The sequence below is a fragment of the Rhinopithecus bieti genome, unplaced genomic scaffold (assembly GCF_001698545.2).
Source record: "Rhinopithecus bieti isolate Rb0 unplaced genomic scaffold, ASM169854v2 scaffold_5273, whole genome shotgun sequence".
Classification (NCBI taxonomy): Eukaryota; Metazoa; Chordata; class Mammalia; order Primates; family Cercopithecidae; genus Rhinopithecus; species Rhinopithecus bieti.
In genome coordinates this window covers 2,570,296-2,581,543 of record NW_016805057.1, presented here as the reverse complement: position 1 = coordinate 2,581,543, position 11,248 = coordinate 2,570,296, and the positions used below count along the sequence as shown (strand labels likewise).

The 11,248-nt window shown below is 41.1% G+C and overlaps 1 long non-coding RNA gene across 1 annotated transcript; it reads left to right on the top strand.

Annotated features, from left to right (window-relative positions):
* The first annotated feature begins 5,432 nt into the window (after positions 1–5,432).
* LOC108528939 (uncharacterized) lies at positions 5,433–8,842 on the top strand. The gene is made up of 3 exons (XR_001885343.1): positions 5,433–5,641; positions 6,865–6,998; positions 8,492–8,842. It is a non-coding gene; the product is annotated as an uncharacterized LOC108528939 (long non-coding RNA).
* Positions 8,843–11,248: the final 2,406 nt, after the last annotated feature.

Below are 11,248 nucleotides of genomic sequence, written 5' to 3'. Positions count from 1 at the left end.
TGGAGGCTAACATATTTCCCTCTTTACCAAAAAGAGGGGGAAAAGAGAACCACTTTTCCTAGCGAGGAGGCTGTGCCCTGTGTATTGTGCACAAATGATCATTCTATCCCTCCAGCATGGTGGGAAAGAGGGGGCTGGGTGTGCTGGACCCAATCCTCTCGGAAGGAGGACTCAGGGCCCTGGCTCATCTGACTCAGTCACTGTCAGTTCACTCAGGAAGATGGTTTGTGATTCACCCTCTGGGAGCACTTCAGCACAGCGTTTGTGTTCCTTTGACAATCTGCAGCAGTTTCACCTGGAGAGCTTGTTGAAGATGCGGGTTCCTGGCCTGAACCCAAGACATGCTGAATCATAAACCTCTGGTCTGGCACCCAGGAATCTGCATCAAACAGGCTATTCTTTTTTATTATTATTACTTTAAGTTCTGGGATACATGTGCAGAACGTGCAGGTTTGTTACATAGGTATACATGTGCCATGGTGCTTTGCTGCATCCATCAACCCATCATCTAGGTTTTAAGCCCTGCATGCATTAGATATTTGTCCTAATGCTCTCCCTCGCCTCACCCCCCACTCCCCAACAGGTCCTGGTGTGTGATGTTCCCCTCCCTGTGTCCATGTATTCTCATTCGAACAGGCTATTCTTACGCGTTTTGGAGACTGATAACCACTGACCAGAACCTTGGGATTCTTACTCTTGTAGCCTCTGTGGTTCCTAAGATCAAACTGCCAGTGGGAGGGCCTACAATGCTTCATTCCAGGCCTTTCTGGCAAGGATTGTTCTAGAACCATGTAGCCTTGCACATCAGCACCAGCTGTGGCATTTTGAAGAGTTCTGCTTCCTAAGTCCCATCTCAGTGATTCTGATTCACTGAGTACTTCCTCAGGCTGCACCAATGTACAGCCAGGCTTAGGAAGCCGCAGCTCTAGGGAAACTCCAGGATTACCCCTGCAAAGACAGCTCCCAGAAGACTGTGAAGCAGGCAGAACATGTTTGCTGTCTCCCACTGTCTTCTGCATATGGCCTCCCCTTCCTCTTGGTACTCCACCTCCTGCTGTGGGCACCTCCTCTCTCTTTCACTACCAATTCTCTGATTCCTTTCATTTATCCCATTTTTGATAAGGGTGGTTGATGGCAGCTCACCTCTCCAAAACATTAGCTTTTAATGAACTTAGGTGCCCACAGGGTGGTGCATAAAATCTGGAAATATGAAATGTTGTTTGTCATATATTGTAATGTAGTATCCAAACCAACTATGTCTTCAGACTTCGTGCTTCTTCTTTATTTTATTTTATTTTATTTTATTTTATTTTATTTTATTTTATTTAGATGGAGTCTTGCTCTGTCACCCAGGCTGGAGTGCAGTGGTGCAATCTCAGCTCACTGCAACCTCCGCTCCCTAGGTTCAAACAATCTCCCACCTCAGCCTCCCAAGTAGCTGGGACTACAAGCATGCACCACTACCCCTAGCTATTTTGTTGTTGTTGTATTTTTAGTAGAGATGGGTTTCCCCATGTTGGCCAGGCTGGTCTCAAATTCCTGACGTCAAGTGATCTGCCTGCCTCGGCCTCCCAAAGTGCTGGGATTACAGGCGTGAGCCACCGCACCTGGCCAAGTGCTCCTTCTTTAGATAGAATGTCATTGCATTAGCCTGGTAAAGGCTGCCAGCTTGTTATGAGAGGGAGTGCGTGTAGTTGGACCAGAGCGTACTGTGAACTATGTGGCAATATGAACAGAGCCTTGCTTCTGGAGACCTTTGTGGAAGTTGACTCATGTGAGTTATCACCTATTTTGGAGATGGTGGACATCACAAAGGCAGTGAGGTGTCAGCAAACCAGAGCTGTCTCTGACTTCCCTACCTGACACAGTGACACCAAGTAAAGGCATTTATCTTCAGGACCAAGAACACCCATCTGTCACTTATCTATAGCCAGTCTGGCCATCAAACCCAGCTCACATCTAAGCCCACTGTGGAGCCCTCCTAGGCCAGGCCTGTTCATAGCGATCTCTTCTTTTCCAAAACCACAGCATGGATACTTTGATCCACCAAATGAAAACTAGTTATAGACTGTTTTGAAATATTCCTTATGTCAAAGAAGAAGGTGTAAAGAAGGATGATTTGAAAGAGAAAATTTGGGATGACATGTAATATAAGTATTATTCACTTTATCATTATCTTTCCAACTCACTGGAAAGATGCTCATTGGAGGCAGGGACCATGTCTTGTCTTTTTTATATCTTGCGTGGTACTCACACGGAGCAAGTGCTCGATAAATATTAGCTCATTTGATACAGCTTTTTCTCTCGCATCTCTCTTCAGGAATGAGGCATGAATAGCAATTTGCTGGAGTGCTCAAAAGTGCTTTTAATGTAGGACTTGTCGAATATTCTCCACATTGACAACTACAAAGCTGCCAAGTAGGAAACGTCTCAGGTAAGAGACCCTCTGGAGTCTCAGATTCAGATCCTTCCCAGATGAAGTCCTTCTTTGGTTGGTGATCTTAGACACCTACCTCTTCTGCTTAGTTCTATCAAATTCTCATTGGTTCACTATGCCTTTTTCCTGTACATAGATCTTCCCCTTAGGCAATTCTGTTATTCTCTTAGAATAGTGTTTGTCCTGTTCCCCAGTCTCCTACAGCCATAGACATATCCTCTTCTGACTTACTGATGGTTTCTCTATTCTGGTTACATTAGAAATGTAACTTTGTAAAATACTGCTATGCAAGCTTCTAAGCAAGTTTGATTTCATTGGTTTAGAGAGGGGCCAAGAATTAGAAGTTTTAACATTCTCTTGGGTAATTCTAGCATACAGTCAGATTGAGAACACTCCATTTTCTGTTTTACATTGTGCTCAGCTAAGAAGTTCCTGTTTTGTCTTTCTCCTCAATTTTAGGGCAGAACCCTGGCTTACAGTTTAACTGTTAGAAATTAATATTTGCAAGTATAGACATTCACCTAAAAAGCCAACAGTGATATAGACTATGTAAAATAAAACCAAATAAAATTATATAAACATAATGTATAATAGAAGAGTGTTATACTCTGCTCTACTTCTATTACCTTGTGGAAATAACTAGAATCCTCAGGTATTTTAAAGGTTTTAAGGCTAGAGATTCCCCAAATGGGTTTAAGAACTGCTTAGTTAATATATGAATTATAAATTGATATGAAACTGAAAGATTTGGTGAAACAAGATCTTGAGACTGTCTACCAATGTTCGCTCTCCCCAAGCGTTTCTGCCAATTTCCCCAAGCATTTCTGCCAATTTCAAATGCTGGAGAAATCAAGGAGTCAAAAATGTGATTTTCTTCAAGGAAAGGATTGCCTTGAGTAGAATTTAGAACACATGACTCCCACTCAAATGTGCTGCCCAGTAGAAGATGCTGCCAATGATTAAATCAAACTGGGTTTGCTGCCCACTCTGTACCGTTTCCAGGATTTTTGATGTTAATTACTATTGAGTACAATGACATGGGATATTTCTCAGCCCATCACTATGTTTTGTATAGCACATAAAGTGTCTGGGGTATATATGAATGACTAATAAATATATGTGTGTAATAGGTTTAGCTAAAATAAAATGATTCACATTAGGACAGAATGCCCTCCTCCATCCATTTGAAATTGTTTTATTTAATTGTATTCTACACTATTGAATCCCTAATATTTCTGTCAGCAATCAATGGAAATGATGATGGCATAAAATCTACACGCCTAACATCTAATTTATCAGGAAAAATTAGTGGGTTTAAATACATAATTAGTTTATAAAATGTGGTTTTGAACACATTTACAGAATGAGAGTTTTTATCTGCCAGCTCACTGAAAAGGCCTTTATGAGTGTTTAGGGAACTTTAAGGACAATTGTAAAAGAACTTGTAACCAATTGGAGGATGAGCCTTGGAAGAGGAGCATAAACTGTTGGCCCAAAATTGTTATGAAACTGTTTCATCTTCCCAAAAACATATTCTGTGTGAGTTCTGAACAGCCATTTCTCTATTTCCGTTCCACCTCCCTTGCTTTTTGTTTCTCTTTGGAGAATGTTAACAGAGTTTGCTAAGTCTAGGTTTTGTTACTTTTGTAAAGATACATAGATGAGTAACTGAAAAATCAAAAAGATTTGACAAATCGGAAAGCCAGAGTGAGAGACAGAATACACAAATGTGTGATTCTTGAGAGACCCCCAACCATGCTGCCTTCTCTTTAATTTGCAGACCTGTTAGGTAGGTGTATCTTCTTTGTTCTCTTTTTCCCTGTCAACTAAGTAGGTCAAAGTTGACCCAGCAGCATTTAACAGCTCTTTAGAGATGAAGCAGAATACAGTGACACAGCAGAATCACTACTTTTAAGCATGAAGTTTTGTTCTTTTAGAACAGTTGTTAAGATTGGGTAAATGCCCAGGTAACAGATTTTTTTCCCAGAACAGAATAAAGGACTTTCTTTCCTATCTCAAAAATTAACGGAGAATATCAATAGAATAGAAAATTGTCAAAACATGATGGTTCCCTGCTGCCACAACAAGGACAAGGTAAAACTAGAAAGCAGATGGCAAACAGAAGCCTGCTTTGTAACAATGAGTGATTAGCAGTGACTCAAGGGTTTTGAGCAACTGATCAATTGACGAAAGAAGGAAGGGGACACTGCAAGAGGTGGGAGGAAAATAAATCTGTCTCTATTTTGCTCTACTAAAGAAAATTCTGTTTTTTAACCCTTGAATAAAACCAGAAGATATTTTGGTTTTCTTTATTTATTTATTTATTTATTTATTTATTTATTTATTAATTTTTGAGATGGAGTCTCACTCTGTCACCCAGGCTGGAGTACAGTGATGCGATCTCGGCTCACTGCAACCTCCACCTCCTGGGTTCAGGCGATCCTCCCACCTCAGCCTCCTCCCACCTCAGCCTCCCGAGTAGCTGGGATAAAAGGTGCCTACCACCACTCCCAGCTAATTTTTGTATTTTTAGTAGAGACGGGGTTTCGCCATGTTGGTCAGGCTGGTCTCCAGCTCCTGATCCCAAGTGATCCACCCGCCTCAGCCTCTCAAAGTGCTGGGATTACAGACGTGAGCCACTATGCCCGGCCTAGATACTCTTTATTGAATATCACAATTTATAAGGTTACAAGCTGGTTAGAAATCGTGCCTTCATCCTCTTGTAGGATAATGGCAATTGACTTCTTCTCTTCTGCAACTATTTCAAAGAAGTCTAGGGAAATGTATTGCAATGGACAAAACCTTATCAGCCTACATTAATAGATGATTAGGGCCATGTGTTATACAATTCCAGGGGATAACATTCATGCAGATGACTTACTATTTTTGCATAGCAGGTAGGAATCTCAAACTATGAACATAACTGTGCAAGACATACCCATTTGTTTTCTATAACTAAACTTAATTTCTGACTCTAGGATTCTCATCATCCATTTTTTGGAGGAAAATTTATCCTCTGCCTTTCTTGGAAGCCTCCTCCAGCCCAAAATGTGCCATTGTTCTGGGATTTTGCACACCACCAAGTGGATACTGGGAGGAGCCAGGTTTGAGCCATCCCCAGAGGCTGCCTGTTAAAGTGAATGACCCCCAGCAAGTGGAAAGAGACCATAGGTCATCAAGAGAGGACAGAAGCTGAGGAGGCTGGTAAGAGGTCATTTGGAAAGTGTCTCATAGAGAATGGTGCAGATTAGAATTCCTTGGTGGGGAGGCATTTAAGTAATCTGCAAATACAACCCAACAGAGACTACATTTTAATGACCATTGAGACAGAACCACAAACAGCAAAAGCTAAGTAAAGAAGCCTTTTCTCTTGCTTTCAGCCCTCCTCTTCCCCACTGGAGGAGAAGAGGGGATGTAGTATTGGGAGCTGGAGTTTAGAAGAAGACAGCAGTAGAAACAGCCTGTACTTCCTACTCCTGGTACCCAAACAAAGCCAGAAGTCAGGTTTCAGTTAAAAGGAGAGAAGCTTTAGTTTAAATAAAAAAATTGAAGTGAGACTTATGTATACCTAAAGATAAGACTGTAGTTGTGGTTGAAAATGACCAGAAATGCTATGGGATCTCTCTGAGATGTTGCCAAGTGGTAGGGAGGTATCTAGCAGGGCATGGGTGGAGAGTGGTTTGCTGATTATATCCTAAACAGTATGTGCTTATGTGCTTTGTCCCTTCCAGTCTGACTGCCCTCTGACGCCTCCCTGTCCTCCTTCCTCCCCAGTCAAACCATGACTTGAAGCCATTCTGCACTAGGCTCCTGCTGCCTCCCTGGAGGCTGCATTTGACTCCTCCCTGCTCCAAGGTCTCCCTTTCTGGGGAAACCTCTCTCTCCCTCCTACTTTTTTCAAATTCCACTTGTTCCTGCAAATATTGTCTCCCTTATATATCCTCTGTAAACAGTGTAAGTTATTCTATGGGCTTACATTTTATTTTTAGAAACAAAAGCCAGAAGGGGCAAAGGCTACTTTACTTTCCATACCTGAAGTAGTGACTATTGGCAAGAGTATAGAAAGGGCAAAGGACAAATAAAAATGGTGAGGAAAAAATATAAATTATATATCAAAGCCATCTGCAATTCTACATTGATTTCCAATGGAATTTAGTCATTCTTGAGCTGTTGGATTTTGCTGTTGGACACAGAAGATAAATGTAACTTAAATGAATCATAGCATATTTTATACAGCATATGCTTGCCTTCTTCCCTGTGCTTTATGTGGGCTGAGTAAGAGGAGAAGCAGAGAACTCACCATATTTATAATTAAATAATTAATCTAATAGTTCTTACACATCTGCCTTTGATGCTCAACTGCAAGCTCCATGACTGCTGAAACTATGTTTGTTTTTTCACTGTGGATCCGAATTTCTTCTCCATAGGTATATTCCTGTTATATGAATGAGTGAATCTGTCAAAGTGGCAGGTATGGTGGGAGGTGTAGGTCAGGACCATGGCAGCCAGGACCAGGCTGCTATTCAGCCACTTTGCATGAAGAGCAGGGGATTTGGGAAAGGTGAGTAGACCTGGACTAAGTCATCTCCTGAGATCCCTTACAACCCACCCAACTGTCCGGGGGCTTTCTGATTCAGGGTCAGTCTGGTCTTACTTATGACCTGCCATAGCTTTGAGGGTTATAAGATATAATACGATAGGTTTTGTTCAAGCACTTGTCAAAACAGAAAATTACCAGACTATTTCTTTTTACTTTCAAGAGGTGTGAAAAAATGGCATCAACCTATTGGTAACATTTATGCCTATAAACAATAGAAACACCTCAACTTACTGTTTGGCTTTAAGAGAAAAATTTTAAAAATTAAGTTGCCACTTCTTCACATTTAATTAGCATATTCACAGACTAAAAAAGAAATAATTGCAGGTCTCTTAAAGGCCTTATGGCTTACTCCAAAGTCAGTAGTTTCCAATTTAACTTGGACTAATGGGTTAGTCAGCTGAGGATTGCTTTGGAGAGAGGGACTTACTTTAGTGTTTACAGAGAACACTGATTCTTAAAGACTTCATGTTCTGAAAAGCATTATAATGATGAAATGATTATAAATAAAAATATTCTGCCTGCCATAGCTATGATTTCATGTCTAAACCAACCCAGGGAGTAGCACATGAACCAATGGTGTAGGTCCTCAGAGACATGTTTCCCTGCTTCCCCACTCCCACCCAGCTTCGGAGTCTCCATACAGCTCGGATTCAAAGATTCTCCTTTGTTCCTTCTCCATGATAGTTAGACCCACATGCTCAGTTCCTTGGTTGTTCCAGCACACAATAGCTATGGTTTGAAATATCCCAGCCTTTCCTTTCTGTTTCATCCATATCCTACCCATCATCTCAAAGATAGCTCATCTGGTTCACTCCTCTGAAAATTTGTGAAACATATTTGGTATTTCATTATATTCACTCTTTCAGTGCTGCTGAACTGTTTCATCTGCTTCAGGTATTAGTGGAACAACTGGGTGTGAGATGAAGGAAGGAGGGGACCATGCCTTGCACATTACGTTGCAGAGATTCAGTTAGTAGATGTACACTTGTTGAATAAATGGTCCAGAATCATACCAATTGGAATACTTCCTTAAGTCAAGTTACATGTTTGTTTGGTGCCCTAGAAAATGTCTAGCACTTATTAGGTGTTCAATAAATATTAATACTTCACTTGTAACCTGAGATGTTGAATTTGGTTTTAAAATAAGCCAACAAAGTAAGCAAGCGACTTCCCAGGTATGTTAACTTTTATAACTTCTGTGTTTACAACTCTACTGCCATATTGAGAGAATAACTGTTTACTATCATGACCCTGTGGTAAAAATCCATACTCATTAAGAAATAAAAGTTTGATTTTCAAGTCAGTTACAGGTAAAATCAAATAAAGGAAGAAAGGAAGGAAAGCAGGAGGAAGGGAAGGAGAGAGGGAGGGAGGAAAGAAGAAAAAAAGAAAGAAATTAAAATGCATTTGACATATTGAATGTATTAATTCAATTACCACCCAATCTTTTGCAGTGCCTCCTAATCCTGGAGAACAGAACATTGCTGGACAATCATGGCAAAGCTGAGCTCAGTGGACTCACCATGGATTTACTCTGATCTGCATTACTTAGATCATTAATGCCAATCCCTTTTTTCCCAGTAGCTTTATGTCTGTTCACATCATTTCATTCTCAATTACACTAGCTCTATGCTGTTACCTTCAGCTGTTATCCTTACCCTCTATCTAAATAAGAACTCCTTTGATTTCCTTCCTCCTCACTTTACAATTTTCTTTTTCCTTTGATCATTCTCTTATTTTTCTCATCCTGTCTCAGGAGTGCTCTTTCTTCCCAAGGCTGTGCCTTCCTCTCTGCGTGGATCTTGTCCCCTCCTGGCTTTCCAGGACCACTGCGTGAATTACCTTATATTCTCTTGCATCTTCAGTGTCACCCTTTTCATGAGCTCTGCAACGGCACTATTGCCCAAGCTCTAGAAAATCCCCCTCTTTTAAATTATTGTATATCTAGCCCTTCATTTACTACCTCGTTTCACAAACGTGCAATAAACATGTTATTTCCCTTTATCTACTCTTTTGGTTTGAGGCATATCATCCTTCTAGTTCTCACACCTAAGGTCTCAAATTCCACCTGTAAGGGGGTGAGCTTGCACTTAGGTTCTAGGCTAAATCTAGTCACAGAAGAGTAACTAGTGCAGTTAGATTCACAGTTTAGAGTGTCTGTGGAAACGCTCCACCTTGGGATAGGATTCTGCCTGTGTTACTGTTACTTGAGCATACTGATGCCACCTGAATATTCACCTGCTTCAGCTTATGCCTGTTGACCCCTTGTACACTCTCTTCTCCCCCTCTCATGTTTGGAAGAATTAACCTTAAAATGTTAACTTCATTATTGATAAAGCTAATTGGAGAATAAATCTTTAGATGTTTGGTCAAAAGCCTTGCTGAGTTGAATTTTCTCCTACAACAGCAACCCAGAATGCATTCTCTCTGCACTTGGTTTGCAGGCTGGCTTATGGAGAGTCAGGGGTTAAGTGTTCTTCCAACTCTGCAGAAGATGCATCAGTCATCTACTAGGAAAAGAGGAAAATCAGAGATAAGCTGAAAGCATTCCTCTCATAATTTTCCATTCCTGGGGAGTAGATTCGACATTTTTTTTCCCTTAATGGAAACATGAGTCATGAGGAATAAATGCTCCCTGCTATCAGTCCTCTCTCTCTCTTCTAGGGCTTCTCCTGGTTCCTGTTCTGCCCCCAGAAAGCTTGTCGAATCTTGGCTACCCTGATCCAGCCTCCACCAGCCCCGATGCTGCTAGTATACACTGCTCCTTAACCACACATACTGTGGTTTCTGCTTTAATAACCAACCACACCAACATGGCACATGTGTACATATGTAACAAACCTGCACGTTGTGCACATGTACCTTAAAACTTAAAGTATAAAAACAAATCAACCATAAGGCTTTAATTACCCAATCTAGCCACATGTTCCCAGTCCTTTTCTTCTCTAACTTCTCAGCTCTAAAATTTTGAATACATCCCATTTGATTGTGGACAAAGAGACAATGATCATAGGTAATGCCCTATGTTTTTGTACACTAAGTTTCTTTTGTAAATACCATTGTTTCTGGCCAGGTGTGGTGGCTCACACCTGTAATCCCAGCACTTTGTAAGGCTGAGGCAGGCGGATTGCCTGAGATCAGGAGTTCAAGATCAGCCTGACCAACATGGTGAAACCCCATCTCTACTAAAAATACAAAAATTAGCTGGGTGTGGTGGCACGTGCCTAAAATCCCAGCTACTGAGGAGGCTGAGGCAGGAAAATCACTTGAACCCAGCAGGAGGAGATTGCAGTGAGCCAAGATTTTGCCACTGCACTCCAGCCTGGGTGAGAGAGCAAGACGCTGTCTCAGAAAAATTAAATAAACAAATAAATAAAAACCGTTGTTTCTAATTTAAAAAAAAAAAAAGCAGTTTCCTTAACATTCAAGTATGCTCTATTCTAAGGCTTTTCTAAAAACCAACATTTATGTAAAAAATACTTTCTACTGATGTAGAAGAGGGGTAAGAACTTTGGAGTGAAAACAGATTAGAACTTGGGTTTGAATTCCAATTCTGACACTTACTAGTTAAATGACCTTATTTAATTTCTCATCACTTTAGTAATTTCATTTCTAAACTGGTGATTAACAGTGGCTAATGTGTATTAAATACACAATGCTGATCACTGAGGGCTTTATATGCATTATCTTATTTAATCTTAACGACTCCATGAAGTGACCCTATTATTCTTTCCAGTTTACAGATTTTAAAAATGAGATTTAATGAACAAAAGAAACTTGCCCAAAGTCACACAACCAGTAAGTGAGAGAGTTTGGAATCAAATCTAATAAAACACAAAGTTGAACTCAGGTTTATGTAACTCCAAAGTTAAAACTCTTAAAAGCTGTGCTGCCCGCCGGGCGCGGTGGCTCAAGCCTGTAATCCCAGCACTTTGGGAGGCCGAGACGGGCGGATCACGAAGTCAGGAGATCGAGACCATCCTGGCTAACACGGTGAAACCCCGTCTCTACTAAAAAATACAAAAACTAGCCGGGCGAGGTGGCGGGCACCTGTAGTCCCAACTCCTCGGGAGGCTGAGGCAGGAGAATGGCGGGAACCCGGGAGGCGGAGCTTGCAGTGAGCCGAGATCCGGCCACTGCACTCCAGCCTGGGCGGCCAGAGCGAGACTCCGCCTCAAAAAAAAAAAAAAAAAAAAAATCAAAAAAAAAAA